The sequence below is a fragment of the Salmo trutta genome, chromosome 19, assembly GCF_901001165.1.
Source record: "Salmo trutta chromosome 19, fSalTru1.1, whole genome shotgun sequence".
Lineage (NCBI taxonomy): Eukaryota > Metazoa > Chordata > Actinopteri > Salmoniformes > Salmonidae > Salmo > Salmo trutta.
Genome location: NC_042975.1, coordinates 44,861,706 through 44,880,127, shown reverse-complemented (window position 1 = coordinate 44,880,127; position 18,422 = coordinate 44,861,706). Strand labels below are relative to the sequence as shown.

Genomic DNA, 18,422 nt, shown 5'->3' with positions numbered 1-18,422 from the left:
GGACCTGGCTCCCATGTGGGTGGGCATATGCTTTACACAGCCTAATTTATTTATTTCAATTGACTGATTTTCTTATATGAACTGTAACTCAGCAAAATCTTTGAATTTGTTGCCTTTATACTTTTGTTCAGTATAGTTTTCATTTAAACTGGTACCTGGCTCACTCCCGGGAGGCAGCCCGGTTCCAAAACGAATGCAATCCATTTTCCCGGTGCAAAATTCGTCTACCGAGGCCAGATTAATCGAATCCCCTCATTTGTTATGCTGGAGGCGGACCTTAGTGAGATCCATGAGTGGATTTGAGGGTTTAAGAAGAAAAATAAGGACGTATCCCGTAGTTGCAGGTAGGAATTTCGCCATTTAATAGCTGAGTGTGTTTTATTTAGTATTTATATGTAAGCTGTTGAATATAACATAAAACGCAACCCAAAGTTGCCAATTATGGTAAACTAACGTTCGCTAGAGAAGTAAGTAGCTTCAGATGAAGCTCGCTAGCTAGCTGTGTTGACTGGTAGCCATGCTGTATGGTTTGGGTTGTCTTTCCATCAAATTATCTCTCCCGGCGACTTGGTATAAATTGATACTGCGTAACGGGTTTAAACAAACCACGATATATAGCTAGCTAAGTTAAAATACGTTCCACATGTTTTTCTTATTGCCCTAACGTAAACATTTCACCTGTTGTTTACGAAGTAACGTTATGTGACGAATACATTTGATTTGAACGTTAGCAAGCTTTTCACTTGCTTGACCATGAATGTTTAATACATATTTGTTGTAACTAGCTAATGCTAGCTAGCCAGCCTGTAGCTATAACGTTAGCTAGCTAACATTTACATTTACGTCATTTAGCAGACGCTCTTATCCAGAGCGACTAACGCTCAGCTTTTCAGAACAGTGGCGGTCTTGCTAGGTAGTTAAACAATTAGCAAGCAAACGTTAGTCTGCTAAATTTCAAAAGTTTACAATAAATGTCCTACATGCATGGCTATCCGGACTATCCTGTGTATACAGGGCTCAGCTGTGAAAGAGACGTTGGTCTCAACATAACTCCCTGTTAAAATAAAGATTTAAAAAAAAAATGTATGGGGTTCATTTGCGGGTAAGAGTTAACATTGGACTGTACAGCAGCTAGCTAGTTAATGTTATCTATTTGGTTCGCTAGTATAAACGCCAGTGAAGCATAGCATGGAGAATGATGAGATTTACCCAGTCACGAAGAAGCGTGAGATTTGAGAAACAAGCTGTGGATAAGAATATACAATTGAAACTAGGATATCGAGTGGGCGCTGTCCTTTCATTTCTCCAGTTTCAGATGACAGTCTAGTTAGACACCTCGCTGCTCCTCATCTCTGGAATTGACTGACACATTTAGCTAATGATCTTGAACATCTGAAATGTGGCCCACTCAATTGCTATGCACTGTTTGTACAGCATCCGTCAGAAGGCCTTGTCATGTTAATGATTTGTATGTAATTTAATGTTGGGTCTAGGTGGTGCATCTAGGAAGTGGATGTATTTACTGAAATAGATGATGTCATGGGGATTCAAATCAAAATCCAATTTTTATTGGTCACATGCACATATTTAGCAGATGTTATTTCGGGTGAAGAGAAATGCTTGTTTTCCTAGCTCCAATAGTGTAGTAGTATTTAACAATACACACACCTCAAAGTAAAATAATGGAATTAAGAAATGTATTAATATTAGGAGCAATTTTGAATACAGTATATACATACGAAATGAGTAAAACTGTATGTAAACATTATTAAAGTGACTACATGTTTATGTACATAGGGCAGCAGCCTCTAAGGTGCAGGGTTGAGTAACCGGGCGGTAGCTGGCTAGTGACAGTGACTAAGTTCAGGGCAGGGTACTGGGTGGAGGCTGGCTAGTGATGGCTATTTAACAGTCTGATGGCCTTGAGATAGAAGCTGTTTTTCAGTCTCTCAGTCCCAGCTTTGATGCACATGTACTTACCTCGCCTTCTGGATGATAGTGGGATGAACAGGCTGTGGCTCGGGTGGTTGATGTCTTTTATCTTTTTGGCCTTCCTGTGACATCGTGTGCTGTAGGTGTCCTGGAGGGCAGGCAGTGTGCCCCCGGTGATTTGTTGGGCAGACCGCACCACCCTCTGGTGCGGTCTGCCCTGTCTGGTGCAGGTGCCGTACCAAGACAGTGATACAGCCAAACAGGATGCTCTCAATGGTGCATCTGTCAAAGTTTGTGAGGGTCTTAGGGGCCAAGCCAAATTTATTCAGCCTCCTCAGGTTGAAGAGGCGTGTGGGTGGACCAATTGATTGTCAGTGATGTGTACGCCGAGGAACTTGAAGCGTTTCACCTTCTCCATTGCGGTCCCGTCGATTGGGATGAGGGTGTGCTCCCGTTGCTGTCTTCTAAAGTCCATGATCAGCTCCTTCATTGTTGATGGAGAGGTTATTTTCCTGGCACCACTCCGCCAGGGCCCTCACCACCTCCCCGTAGGCTGTTTCATCATTGTTGGTTATCAGGCCTACTACTGTTGTCGTCTGCGAACTTGATGATTGAGTTGGAGGCGTGCATGGCCACGCAGTCACGGGTGAACAGGGAGTACAGGAGGGGGCTGAGCATGGACCCTTGTGGGGCACCTGTGTTGAGGATTAGTGTAGTGAAGGTGTTTCCTTCACAATCTGGAGGGTGGCCCATCAGGAAGTCCAGGACCCAGTTGTACAGGGTGGCGTTCAGATCCAGGGCCCAAGCTTAACGATGAGCTTGGCGGGTACTATGGTGTTGAAGGCTGAGCTTTAGTCAATGAACAGCATTCTTACATCGGTATTCCTCTTGTCCAGATGGGATAGGGCAGTATGCAGTGCGATGGCGAATGCATCGTCTGTGGATCTGTTAGGGCCGTATGCAAATTGAAGTCAAATCAAAGCTTATTTGTCACGTGCGCCGAATACAACAGGTATCACCTTACAGTGAAATGCTTACTTACAGGCTCTAACCAATAGTGCAAAAAAGGTGTTAGGTGAACAATAGGTAAGTAAAGAAATAAAACAACAGTAAAAAAACAGGCTATATACAGTAGCGAGGCTATAAAAGTAGCGAGGCTACATACAGACACCGGTTAGTCAGGCTGATTGAGGTAGTATGTAGATATGGTTAAAGTGACTATGCATATATGATGAACAGAGAGTAGCAGTAGCGTAAAAGAGGGGGTGGCGGGACACAATGCAGATAGCCCGGTTAGCCAATATGCGGGAGCACTGGTTGGTCGGCCCAATTGGGGTAGTATGTACGTGAATGTATAGTTAAAGTAACTATGCATATATGATAAACAGAGAATAGCAGCAGCGTAAAAAGAGGTGCTGGGTGGGCACACAATGCAAATAGTCCGGGTAGCCATTTGATTACCTGTTCAGGAGTCTTATGGCTTGGGAGTAAAAACTGTTGAGAAGCCTTTTCGTCCTAGACTTGGCACTCCGGTACCGCTTGCCTTGTGGTAGTAGAGCGAACAGTTTATGACTGGGGTGGCTGGGGTCTTTGACAATTTTTAGGGCCTTTCCCTCACACTGCCAGGTGTAGAGGTCCTGGATGGCAGGCAGCTTAGCCCCAGTGATATACTGGTCCGTACGCACTACCCTCTGTAGTGCCTTGCGGTCAGTGGCTGAGCAATTGCCATACCAGGCAGTGATGCAGCCAGTCAGGATGCTCTCAATGTTGCATTTATAGAACCTTTTGAGGATCTCAGGACCCATGCCAAATTTTTTTAGGATCCTGAGGGGGAATAGGCTTTGTCGTACCCTCTTCACGACTGTCTTGGTGTGTTTGGACCATGAAGTTTGTTGTTGATGTGGACACCAAGGAACTTGAAGCTCTCAACCTGCTCCACTACAGCCCTGTTGATGAGAATGGGGGCGTGCTCGGTCCTCCTTTTCCTGTAGTCCACAATCATCTCCTTAGTCTTGGTTACGTTGAGGGATAGGTTGTTATTCTGGCACCACCCAGCCAGGTCTCTGACCACCTCCCTATAGGCTGTCTCGTCGGTGATCAGGTCTACCACTGTTGTGTCGTCTGCAAACTTAATGATGGTGTTGGAGTTGTGCCTGGCCATGCAGTCATGGGTGAACAGGGAGTACAGGAGGGGACTGAGCACGCACCCCTGTGGAGCTCCAGTGTTGAGGATCAGCGTGGCAGATATGTTGCTACCTACCCTCACCACCAGGGGGCGGCCCGTCAGGAAGTCCAGGATCCAGTTGCAGAGGGAGGTGTTTAGTCCCAGGATCCTTAGCTTAGTGATGAGCTTTGAGGGTACTATGGTGTTGAACGCTGAGCTGTTGCCAATGAATAGCATTCTCACTAGAGGTCGACCGATTAATCGGAATGGCCGATTAATTAGGGCCGATTTCAAGTTTTCATAACAATCGGTAATAGGTATTTTTGGCCACCGATTTGCCGATATTTATTTATTTATATATTTTTAAAAACCTTTATTTAACTAGGCAAGTCAGTTAAGAACACATTCTTATTTTCAATGACGGCCTAGGAACGGTGGGTTAACTGCTATGTTCAGGGGCAGAACGACAGATTTTTACCTTGTCAGCTTGGGGATGCAACCTTACGTTAACTAGCCCAACGCTCTAACCACCTGCTTTACTTTGCCAAGGTAAGTTGCTAGCTAGCATTAAACTTATCTTATAAAAAAACAAGCAATCAATCATCAACACTAGTTAACTACACATGGTTGATGATATTACTAGTTTATCTAGCCTGTCCTGCTTTGCATATAATCGATGTGGTGCGCATTCGCGAAAAAGGACTGTCTTTGCGCCGACGTGTACCTAACCATAAACATCAATGTCTTTCTTAAAATCAATACACAAGTATATATTTTTAAACCTGCATATTTAGTTAATATTGCCTGCTAACATGAATTTCTTTTAACTAGGGAAAATGTGTCACTTCTCTTGCAAACAGAGTCAGGGTATATGCAGCAGTTTGGGCCGCCTGGCTTGTTGCGAACTGTGAAGACTTCTTCCTAACAAAGACAGCAGACTTCGCCAAACGGGGATGATTTAACAAAAGCGCATTTGCGAAAAAAAGCACAATTGTTGTAGGACTGTACCTAACCATAAACATCAATGCCTTTCTTAAAATCAATACACAGAAGTATATATTTTTAAACCTGCATATTTAGCTAAAAGAAATCCAGGTTAGCAGGCAATATTAACCAGGTGAAATTGTGTCAGTTCTCTTGCGTTCGTTGCACGCAGAATCAGGGTATACAGAATCTGGCTCGTTGCGAATTAATTTGCCAGATTTTTACGGAACTATGAAATAACATTGTAGGTTGTGCGATGTAACAGGAATATTTAGACTTATGGATGCCACCCGTTAGATAAAATACGGAACGGTTCCGTATGTCACTGAAAGAATAATGTTTTTGAGATGATAGTTTCCGGATTTGACCATATTAATGACCTAAGGTTTATTATATTATAGTTAAGTCTATGATTTGATATTTGATAGAGCAGTCTGACTGAGCGGTGGTAGGCAGCAGCAGGCTCGTAATAGTCAAAGATATATGGTTTAGAGAGAAATAGTCAACGCGTCATAATTCCTGTAATAACTTGCGGCTGAACTTGAAAGGGGTTCCTTCGTTATTTTACCGTTCATGTCTTCCATAGAGAATGTCTTGATCTACTTCAAATAAGGTCTGTGTTTTGTGCTTAAACCGCCTCGGCGTTTTGATACCCGTGTAAATCTCACTAGGTAACGTTTGTCAACATATTTTCATAAATGTATCTTCGCTTATATTGATCAGAGTTATATCCTATGGATATCTACACAGTTATACAATTGGCAAGGTGGTGTAAGCCTAAACCAAACACAGACCTTATTTTAAGTTAATCTAAAAATATCCTATGGAATAAATGAAGGAACCGCTTTTCAGATTTTGCTAGAAGGTGTCATGGGAATTGTGACTCGCACTTTGGTAGTCAATTCTTACCATGCCCATTATTAAAATAGGATTTCCTGCATATAGAAATTACAGTTTTTGTTTTCAGCATTCATCACAGGTAACTTAAACTCTATTTTTATTATTCAAACAGTTGAGAGTATTTGTCTCCTAAGCAGACTCTTCAGTATCGTTGTCACTTCAGAGCTGTGTGTGTGTGTGTGTATATATATATACACACACAAAAAAAAAAAAAATAATAATAATCGGCCGATTTAATTGGTATCGGCTGTTTTGGCCCTCCAATAATTGGTATCGGTATCGGCGTTGAAAAATCATAATCGGTCGACCTCTAATTCGCTCATAAGTGTTCCTTTTGTCCAGGTGGGAAAGGGTAGTGTGGAGTGCAATAGAGATTGCATCATCTGTGGATCTGTTTGGGCGGTATGCAAATTGGTGTGGTTATAGGGTTTCTGGGATAATGGTCTTATTGTGAGCCATTACCAACCTTTCAAAGCACTTCATGGCTACGGACTTGAGTGCTACGGGTCTGTAGTCATTTAGGCAGGTTGCCTTTGTGTTCTTGGGCACAGGGACTATGGTGGTCTGCTTGAAGCATGTTGGTATTACAGACTCAATCAGGGACATGTTGAAAATGTCAGTGAAGACACCTGCCAGTTGGTCAGCACATGCCCGGAGCACACGTCCTGGTAATCCGTCCGGCCCTGCAGCCTTGTGAACGTTGAGCTGTTTAAAGGTCTTACTCACGTCGGCTATGGAGAGCGTGATCACACAGTCGTCCAGAATAGCGGATGCTCTCATGCATGCCTCAGTGTTGCTTGCCTTGAAGCGAGCATAGAAGTGATTTAGCTCGTCTGGTAGGCTCGTATCACTGGGCAGCTGTTGGCTGTGCTTCCCTTTGTAGTCTGTAATCGTTTGCAAGCCCTGCCACGTAAGACGAGCGTCGGCACCAGTATAGTATGATTCAATCTTAGCCCTGTATTGACGCTTTGCCTGTTTGATGGTTTGTCGCAGGGCATAGCAGGATTTCTTGTAAGCTTCCGGGTTAGAGTCCCGCACCTTGAAAGCGGCAGCTCTACCCTTTAGCTCAGTGCAAATGTTGCCTATAATCCATGGCTTCTGGTTGGGGTATGTACGTACAGTCACTGTGGGGACGACGTCCTCGATGCACTTATTGATGAAGCCAGTAACTGATGTGGTGTACTACTCAATGCCATCGGAAGAATCCCGGAACATGTTCCAGTCTGTGATAGCAAAACAGTCCTGTAGTTTAGCATCTGCTTCATCTGACCACTTTTTATAGACCGAGTCACTGGTGCTTCCTGCTTTCATTTTTGCTTGTTAGCAGGAATCAGGAGGATAGAGTTGTGGTCGGATTTACCAAATGGAGGGAGAGGGAGAGCTTTGTACGCGTTTCTGTGTGTGGAGTACAGGTGATCTAGAATTGTTTTCCCTCTGGTTGCACATTTAACATTTTGGTAGAACTGATTTAAGTTTCCCTGCATAAAAGTCTCCGGCCACTAGGAGCGCCGCCTCTGGGTGAGTGGTTTCCTGTTTGCTTATTTCCTCATACTGCGGTCTTAGTGCCAGCATCTGTCTGTGGTGGTAAATAAACAGCCAGGAAAAGTATAGCTGAAAACTCTCTATGCAAGTAGTGTGGCCTGCAATTTATCACAATATACTCTACTTCAGGAGAGCAAAGTCTAGAGACTTCCTTAGATTTTGTGCACCAGATGTTGTTTACAAACATTCACAGACCGCCCCCCCCCCCCCCTTCGTCTTACCAGAGTGTGCTGTTCTATCCTGCCGGTGCAGCGTGTATCCCGCTAGCTGAATATCCATGTCATCATTCAGCCACAATTCCGTGAAACATAGGATATTACAGTTTTTGATGTCCCGTTGGTAGAATATTCGTGATCGTACCTCGTCTAATTTATTGTCCAATGATTGCATGTTGGCGAGTAGTATTGACGGTAACGGCAGCTTTCCTTCTCCGGGTCTTGACCAGGCATCCGGCTCTTTGTCCTCTGTACCTGCATTGCTTCCTCTTTCAAATAACGGGGATGTCGGCCCTGTGGGGTGTTTGGAGAATATCTTGTACGCACATTCATACAACAAGTCCTTTGTTGTAGAAAAAATCTTTGTCTAATCCGAGGTGAGTGATCACTGTCCTGATATCCAGAAGCTCTTTTTTTGCCGTAAGATACAGTGGCAGAAACATTATCTACAAAATAAGTTACAAATAACGCGAAAAAACCCCACATAATAGCACAATTGGTTGGGCGCCTGTAAAACTGCTGCCATTTCTTCCGGCGCCATTTTTGGTGGGTCTAGGGTATCAGTTAAGGTGGAGGTGATATGATCCTTAACTAACCTCGCTAAGAACTTCATGAAGACAGAAGTGAGTGCTATGAGGCGATATTCATTTAGTTCAGTTTCCTTTTGCTTTCTTGGGTACATGAACAATGGTGGACATCTTGAAGCATGTGGAGATAGCAGAGTTGGATAGGTAGAGTTTGAATATGTCCGTAAACACTCCAGCCAGCTGGTCTGCGCATGCTCAGAGTACGTGGTTAGAGATGCCGTCTGGGCCGGCAGCCTTTAAAAAAAAATGTTTCACCTTTATTTAACCAGGTAGGCTAGTTGAGAACAAGTTCTCATTTACAACTGCGACCTGGCCAAGATAAAGCAAAGCAGTGCAACAAACAACAACACGGAGTTACACATGGAATACACAAACATACAGTCAATAGTACAATAGAAAAAGTTTATATACAGTGTGTGCAAATGAGGTAGGATAACGGAGGTAAGGCAATAAATAAATAAATTTGTAAATTTGTAAATAAATAAGCCTTATGAGGGTTAACATGGTTAAATGTATTACTCACATCGGCCAAGGAGAACGAGAGCCCCCAGCCTCGGGAGCGGGCAGTCTGTGGCACTGTTATTCTCAAAGCGGGCAAAGAAGATTTTTAGCTTGTCTGGGAGCAAGATGTCGGTGTCCACTACGTGGCTGGTTTTCCCTTTCTAATACGTGATTTCTGGAGTCCCTGCCACATAGGTCTCACGTCTGGGCCGTTGAATTACAAATCCTCCCGAGTGGGGTGCAGCGGTCTAAGGCAATGCAGTGCTTGAGACGTAACTACAGACCCGGGTTCGATTCCATACTACAGACCCGGGTTCGATTCCAGGCTGTGTCGCAACCGGGAGACCCATTATGCGGCGCACAATTGACCCAGCGTCGTCTGGGTTAGGGGAGGGTTTGGCTGGCCGGCATGTCCTTGTCCCATCGCGCTCTAGCGAAATTGTGTCACTTCTCTTGCGTTCCGTGCAAGCAGTCAGGGTATATGCAGCAATTTGGGCCGCCTGGCTCGTTGCGAACTGTGTGAAGACCATTTATTCCTAACAAAGACCGTAATTAATTTGCCAGAGTTGTATATAATTATGACAACATTGAAGGTTGTGCAATGTAACAGCAATATTTAGACTTAAGTATGCCACCGTTAGATAAAATACGGTTCCGTATTTCACTGAAAGAATAAACATTTTGTTTTCGAAATGATAGTTTTCGGATTTGACCATGTTAATGACCTAAGGCTCCTATTTCTGTGTTAATATGTTATAATTAAGTCTATGATTTGATAGAGCAGTCTGACTGAGCGGTGGTAGGCAGCAGCAGGCTCGTAACCATTCATTCAAACAGCACTTTCCTGCATTTGCCAGCAGCTCTTCGCAATGCTTGAAGCACAGCACTGTTTATGACTTCAAGCCTATCAACTCCCGAGATTAGGCTGGTGTAACCGATGTGAAATGGCTAGCTAGTTAGCGGGGTGCGCGCTAATAGAGTTTCAATCGGTGTTGTCACTCGCTCTGAGATCTTAAAGTAGTTGTTCCCCTTGCTCTGCTTTTGTGGAGCGATGGGTAACGATGCTTCGAGGGTGGCTGTTGTCGATGTGTTCCTGGTTCGAGCCCAGGTAGAGGCGAGGAGAGGGACGGCAGCTATACTGTTACACTGGCAATACTAAAGTGCCTATAAGAACATCCAATAGTCAAAGGTATATGAAATAGTCCTATAATTCCTATAATAACTACAACCTAAAACTTCTTACCTGGTAATATTGAAGACTCATGTTAAAAGGAACCACCAGCTTTCATATGTTCTGAGCAAGGAACTTAAACGTTAGCTTTTTTACATGGCACATAATGCACTTTTACTTTCTTCTCCAACACTTTGTTTTTGCATTATTTAAACCAAATTGAACATGTTTCATTATTTATTTGAGGCTAAATTGATTTTATTGATGTATTATTTTAAGTTAAAATAAGTGTTCATTTATTATTGTAATTGTCATTATTACAAATAAATAAAATAAAAATAAAAAAATAGTCCGATTAATCGGTATCAGGTTTTTTGGTCCTCCAATAATCGGTACCGGCATTGAAAAATCATAATCGGTTGACCTCTATTACATACCAGACAACTGGTTTCCCAAATACATCTTAGAACTAAGTTCATCTTTAGAACCTTCGTAGGGGCAAAATTATATCTCCGAGCTGTTTCCCAAAGCCATTTTTATTAACATTGCATTTGAAAACACTTGCAATTTAACGCCTGCCACAGACCACTCGTTGAACAGATACAATTGAAGTCGGAAGTTTACATACACCTTAGCCAAATACATTTAAACTCAGTTTCTCGCAATTCCTGACATTTAGTCCTAGTAAAAATTTCCAGTCTTAGGTCAGTTAGGATCACCACTTTATTTTAAGAATGTGAAATATCAGAATAATAGTAGAGAGAATTATTTCTTTCAGCTTTTATTTCTTTCATCTCATTCCCAGTGGGTCAGAAGTTTACATGCACTCAATTAGTATTTGGTAGCATTGCCTTTAAATTGTTTAACTTGGGTCAATCATTTCGGGTAGCCTTCCACAAGCTTCCCACAGCAGTTTTGGAACAGTGGTTTCTTCCTTGCTGAGTGGGCTTTCAGGTTATGTCGATATAGGACTCGTTTAACTGTGGTTATAGATACTTTTTTACCGGTTTCCTCCAGCATCTTCACAAGGTCCGTTGCTGCTGTTCTGGGATTGATTTGCACTTTTAGCACACAAAGTACGTTCATCTCTAGGAGACAGAACATGTCTCCATCCTGGGCGGTATGACGGCTACGTGGTCCTATGGTGTTTATACTTGCGTGCTATTGTTTGTACAGATGAACATGGTACCTTCAGGCATTTGGAAATTTCTCCCAAGGATGAACCAGACATGTGGAGGTCTACCCATTTTTTTCTGAGGTTTTGGCTGATTTCTTTAGATTTTCCCATGTTGTCAAGCAAAGAGGCGCTGAGTTTGAAGGTAGGCCTTGAAATACATCCACAGGTACACCTCCAATTAGCATCCATCGTTAGGTGCTTTTTTCTCTCTCACGTCACTTTATACACTGAAGATCCCCGCTAAACATAGAATCACATGGTTTATTCGTCTCTTTGTAACCGGCGATAACTTCAGAACAAAGGTGACTACAAATACTAAGTTGTAAATGTCTGTGCAATTGATACCCAATAGCAACGTGTCCAAAAATATGCTTAAAATAAAAATCGAGATGACTGCATTAAAATATAAACAGTAGGCTATAGGCATATTTCAATTATATTGAAATATATTTAATGTTCAATCGAGTTATATTTTGATACTGCAATTTGTCTCAGTACATTTCATGATGTGTAGCCTAAATTGGTGATTTAGCGATTATTATTTTTTGGGAATAAGCCGCCTCAATATTTGCTGATTTAGATGGTCATATATTTCTTAGAGCTAATCCGTCATCAGTATTGTGAATTAATTATAATGTTAAGTAAAGATTTGAATGGAGAATGCTGATCCGAGAGCAGCGCTTCCTTTCTTTGGATCCTATCAGTATGGACACTTGCTCCAACAACGCACTTAGCGACTGTTCTCCCTGCATAGTGTTTTGTTAAACACGTGTTACATCCTGGCTGTTGTAGGAAAGATGCATCCTAAACACTTGTGAGCCTAAGTTCCATCGCTATTGAGAAACCGGGCCGAGGGTGTTAGAGAAAAGACACGTCATAGTCGACATCTCTAATGCACAGATACTGGGGCAGGTTAAAGTCTAACCAGACGTAATCTTTTTTCCCCTCTATGTTGGCCATATTGAATGTTTTTTTGGGACTACTGTCTTGTGTGACTGGAGGAAATAGGCTACACAGTGTTCACAGCTAAACAAAGGGCCCTTGGCACTTACCTGCTACAAATAACAAGTAATGTGCCATTAGTGACTATGTTGTCAGGATACTGAAGGCCATGTTTTAAAGAGGGCCACTGCTTGGCTTTTTTTTTTGTCTTGGTTGAACCTTGTTTACTTTGTTCTCATTGATGGCCTAGTAGTTTAGTGTTACAAGGTTGTCCATTCCTCTCTTAGCCTTACTTATAAGCATGTCGTCAGATAGAAACTTTCAAGATCAGGAGGCATTTAATTTTCTTTGCAAGATGCCAGAGAATTAACTTTCAGTCATGCTTGAATATTTTATTTAGGCGAATAAAGTCCCGAGTCTTTTCCAATCAATTGCATTTAGGGTAGACTAGAGTACAGTCATGACCCAGCCCTATTTCACTGCGGGTATGACAATGCCTACTTTGATATACTCCTGACTAGTAGTAAGAAGAGTTCTGTAACTCATTGAAGACCCAAATGCAGCTGTTTTTATATAAAATAATTTCTGGGTTACAATTACAGTGCATTCGGAAAGTGTTCAGACCCCTTTTGTTGCGTTACAGCCTTATTCTAAAATGTATTAAATAAAATGTTTTCCTCGTCATTCTACACACTACCCCACAATGACAAAGCAAAAACAGTTTAAAAAAAATGTTTGCAAATGTATAATAAACAGATACCATATTAACATCAGTATTCAGACCCTTTGCTATGAGACTCAAAATTGAGCACAGGTGCATCCTGTTTCCATTGATCAGCCTTGAGATGTTTCTACAACTTGATTGGAGTCCACATGTGGCAAATTCAATTGATTGGACATGATTTGGAAAGGCACACACCTGTCTATATAAGGTCCCACAGTTGACAGTGCCCGTCAGAGCAAAAACCAAGCCATGAGGTCAATGGAATTGTCAGTAGAGCTCAGAGACAGGATTGTGTCGGGACACAGCTTTTTTTAAATGTATTTTTATTTCACCTTTAGTTAACCAGGTAGGCTAGTTGAGAACAAGTTCTCATTTACAACTGCGACCTGGCCAAGATAAAGAAAAGCTGTGTGACACAGACAACAACAGAGTTACACATGGAGTAAACAATAAACAAGCCAGTAACACAATAAACCAAAACATTGGATCTGGGGAAGGGTACCAAAACATTTCTGCAGCATTGAAGGTTCCGAAGGACACAGTGGCCTCCATCATTCTTAAATGGAAGAAGTTTGGAACCACCAAGACTCTTCCTAGAGCTGGCAGCCTGGCCAAACTTAGCAATCGGGGGAGAAGGGCCTTGGTCAAGGAGATGACCAAGAACCCAATGGTCTCTCTGACAGAGTTCCTCTGTGGAGATGGGAGAACCTTCCAGAAGGACAAACATCTCTGCAGCACTCCACCAATCAGACCTTTGTGGTAGAGTGGCCAGAAGGAAGCCACTCCTCACTAAAAGGCACATGACAGCCCGCTTGGAGTTTGTCAAAAGTCACCTAAAGAACTCTGACCATTCTCTGGTCTGATGAAACCAAGATGTCTTTAGCCTCAATGCCAAGTGTCACCTCTGGAGGAATCCTGGCATCATCCCTACGGTGAAGCATGGTGGTGGCAGCATCAAGCTGTGGGGATGTTTTTCAGCGGCAGGGAGTCTAGTCAGGATCGAGGCAAAGATGAACGGAGCAAAGTACAGAGATCCTTAATGAAAACCTGCTCAGGACCTCAGAATGGGATGAAGGTTCACCTTCCATCAGGACAACAACTCTAAGCACACAGCCAAGACAATGCAGGAGTGGCTTCGTAACAAGTCTCTGAATGTCCTTGAGTGGCTCAGCCAGAGCCTGGAATTGAACACCATTGAACATCTCTGGAAAGACCTGAAAATAGCTGTGCAGCAATGCTCCCCATGCAGCCTGACAGAGCTTGATAGGATCTGCAGAGAAGACTGGGAGAAACTCCCCAAATACAGGTGTGCCAAGCTTGTAGTGTCATACTCAAGAAGTCTCGATGCTGTAATCTCTGCCAAAGGTGCTTCAACAAAGTACTGAGGAAAGGGTCTGAATTCTTATGTAAATGGATTATTGTTTTGCTGTTTTGCTGTTTTTTTGCTGTTTTGCTGTCTTGCTTTGTCGTTGTGGGTTATTGTGTGTAGATTGATTGGGGGGGATTCATCAATTTTAGAATAAGGCTGTAATGTAACAAAATGTGGAAAAAGTCAAGGGGTCTGATTACTTTCTGAATGCACTGTAAGTACATTACTGTAAAATATTTCCATTAAAATGGGCTAAAAGAATGGTCAAAAATAGCTTTTTAGCAATACACTTTCTCAATCAAGAATTTTGCTTGGACTGTCTGGGACTGGTCTGAGTGGGGAGGGGAAAACAACTGAAAACTAGCTGTTATTGGCAGAGGTTTGGAACTCTTTGTTATTGGTCTATTAACCAATTTGCTGCATGGTGATGTCACCATCGAAAGCCAACACTCCCACCCATGCAAACCTGCTGATTTTAAAATATATTTTCAACCAACAACTATCAGATGTCACTGATCACATTTTTCACACTTTTACAGTGTTACTTTCATCAGCTGTTGTACAATTAGTTCCGGGACGATACCAGTATCGGGATACTTGTTAGTATCATAGGAAGGAAACAATACACGAAGCAGATTTAACTTCTTTATGAAAACAGCCCTAATGTTGGAAACAAACATCATTATGTTGTCCTCCAGAGTCACATGTATTTGTTTTCCAAGATATAGAACACAATATTTTACATACAGCAGGTTTTTAAAGGATCATAGAGTTTGGTCTGCTTTGCGTTTTCATTTTTGCCATGGAAAGAATATTGCAATACTGGTATCATCCTGGTCCTATACAATTTGATATAAATCACAGGAAAAAAAGAATTGTGACTGCACTGGGCCTTTAAAGTCATCAGGCTGGTCAGGATAGTTACATAATTGTAAAATTTGACTGCTACTTTGATCACCTAAAATTAGCTAGGAGGGCTTGGAGGCCACAGGTGTCGTCACCTTTTAGTATTTAGGTTGCAGACTAGCAGCTGTATTATTAGTGCTAGTTACTAGCGCTTCACTTTCTCCTCTCTTCATATGTCCCACTGTCTGTGTGTAGTCCCCAGGTGTAGTCCTGTGGTTCTGTGGGCTGTGAACTCTACCCACACAGGCTGTGCTGCAATTATCACCCCATCTGATATCCACTGTAATCATGACCACGCTGAACAGTGGGGTGCAGGGAGGACAGATGGCAGACAACGCCCCAAAATATGAGTCTGAAATATTAATAGAAAGGCCATATGTTCACGCCGCTAATAAATGGAAAAAGAGAGGATGCAAGCGAGGCAGAGCTGAGCTCTGTTAACCTGGCCTGGTGGAAAGTTGGTAGAGAGATGTTTGTATTCATTGTCAAGCATTTCATCCTCAAGTGTTGTATTGATGATTGACCATATCTCTCTTATTGAAGATATTTTATGAGATTAACTAGGATAGATAAAGGTGAAATAAAATGAAACAAGGTCTTAAATGTAGACTTTCGACAGACTATTTTTATGTTTTGAAACAAATGCACTGCAGGAGCGGAGTAGCTAGCCTGTTGCTTTTATGACTTTGAAACTCAACAGGGGAACAGGGTTTGGATTGGAGTCAGTCAGTGTTGGCAAGGGGGTTAACACTGTGACAACTATTAAAGTAGTGTATATTGGTCATTTCCAGTTTGCAATCTCGTTGTCCTGAGCTTCTGCTTTAGCTTGGAGAAGTGGGATAGGACTGAACCTGTCTTTCATGTTCCAAACACTCCACTAACTTTCTTTCGGCTATTCGTATAGGCGAAGGGGGTCATGTAGTCTATACAATGTATGATGATTGTATTGTCGTCTTAATATCGGGTAAGCATACCCATTATACACACTTCCATCTTTGGAATAATTAAAAACAAAATGCATCATACGGGTCAGATTTGTGTATTTGTTACATATCTGGAAAACTTGATTGCTGACATGTGAAACATTTTGGGACTATATATTAGAGGTCAACCGATTATGATTTTTCAACGCCGATAAAAATGGAGGACCTAAAAAAGCCGATACCAATTAATCGGCCTGTGTGTGTGTGTGTGTGTGTGTGTGTGTGTGTGTGTGTGTGTGTGTGTGTATATATATATATGTATATGTATATATGTATGTATATGTATATGTATATATGTATATGTATATATGTATGTATATGTATATGTGTATATGTATGTATATATATATTTGTAATAATGACGATTACAACAATACTGAATGAACACTTATTTTAACTTAATATAATACATCAATAAAATGTATTTAGTCTCAAATAAATAATGAAACATGTTCAATTTGGTTTAAATAATGCAAAAACAAAGTGTTGGAGAAGAAAGTAAAAGTGCAATATGTGCCATGTAAAAAAGCATACATTTAAGTTCCTTGCTCAGAACATGAGAACATATGAAAGCTGGTGGTTCCTTTTTAACATGAGTCTTCAATATTCCCAGGTAAGAAGTTTTAGGTTGTAGTTATTATAGGACTATTTCTCTCAATACCATTTGTATTTCATATACCTTTGACTATTGGATGTTTTTATAGGCACTATAGTATTGCCAGCCTAATCTCGGGAGTTGAAAGGCTTGAAGTCATAAACAGCGCTGTGCTTCAAGCATTGCAAAGAGCTGCTGGCAAACGCAGGAAAGTGCTGTTTGAATGAATGCTTACGAGCCTGCTGCTGCCTACCACCACTCAGTCAGATTGCTCTATCAAATATCCAATCATAGACTTAATTATAATATAATAAACACACAGAAATACGATCCTTAGTTTCCGGATTTGTCCATATTAATGATCTATAATTTCGAAACAAAACGTTTATTCTTTCAGTGAAATACGGAACCATTCCATATTTTATCTAACGGGTGCCATCCCTAAGTCTAAATATTGCTGTTACATTGCACAACCTTCAATGTTATGTCATAATTATGTACAATTCTGGCAAATTAATTAGTCTTTGTTAGGAAGAAATGGTCTTTACACAGTTCGCAACGAGCCAGGCGGCCCAAACTGCTGCATATACCCTGACTCTGCTTGCACAGAACGCAGGAAAAGTGACACATTTTCCCTAGTTAAAAGAAATTCATGTTAGCAGGCAATATTAACTAAATATGCAGGTTTAAAAATGTATACTTGTGTATTGATTTTAAGAAGGGCATTGATGTTTATGGTTAGAAAAGAAGCAGACATTGAATATCCCTTTGAGCATGGTGAAGTTATTCATTACACTTTGGATGGTGTATCAATACACCCAGTCACTACAAAGATACAGGCGTTCTTCATAACTCAGTTGCTGGAGATTAAGGAAACCACTCAGGGGCCAATAGTGACTTAAAAACAGAGTTTAATGGCTGTGAATAGGAGAAAATGGAGGATTGATCAACAACATTGTAGTTACTCCACAATACTAACCTAAAGGACAGAGTGAAATTGCTGCCAAAGGTGATTCTAACATGTATTTACTCGGGTGTGAATACTTAGTGTAAATGAGATATGCCTGTTTCATTTTCAATACATTTGAAAACATTTCTAAAAACATGTTTTCACTTAGTCATTATGGGGTATTGTGTGTAGATGGATATGTTTTTTTGTAGTTGATTTAAACCATTTGGAATTCATTCTGTAACATAACAAAATGTGGAATAAGTCAAGGGGTATGAATACTTTCTGAAGGCCCCTTTCAAAGCTACAGAAACACTTTTGCTGTGGAGGCGACTCAGATAAACAAAATATTAAAATATATATTTTTTTACCTTCATAGATAACTGATCATACTTAATGTAAAATGAAGAGATACCTGTGTTGATATATGCACACGATAGTAATTAATACCCATGTAATATGCTATTTCGTGCCAATTGGAAAAATGGGTTTTTCATGCTAGCAGTCGTACCACGTCACAGTAGCAACATCACTTGGCAAACCACAACAATATAACAGATCTCAAGCACTCACAGCTCACATTTTCCTTTGTTATTTTACTGTTAAATTAACCTTGCATTGTTATACATATGCCTTTTTTGAAAATTTGACTATCTCAGGTGGGCTTAAAGGGTACAGTAGCACAAAAAGCATCCCTTCTATACATAATGGAAATAAATATTGTTCAATAGAATCAATACTATTGTAGTCTATAGTGTGTATTGATACCCTAGAACATTGG

At 41.3% G+C, this 18,422-nt stretch overlaps 1 protein-coding gene across 3 annotated transcripts in view; it reads left to right on the top strand.

The window, feature by feature from the left end:
- Positions 1 to 254: 254 nt before the first annotated feature.
- LOC115154714 (kelch-like protein 13) overlaps positions 255 to 18,422 on the top strand; it is a 107,177-nt gene continuing 89,009 nt past the window's right edge. For 2 of the 3 annotated variants that reach the window (XM_029701217.1, XM_029701216.1), the window contains exon 1: positions 255 to 344. The gene's annotated coding sequence lies outside the window, so the exon portion shown is untranslated. The remainder of the gene's footprint in view (positions 345 to 18,422) is intronic. The other variant, XM_029701219.1, reaches the window with a different exon arrangement.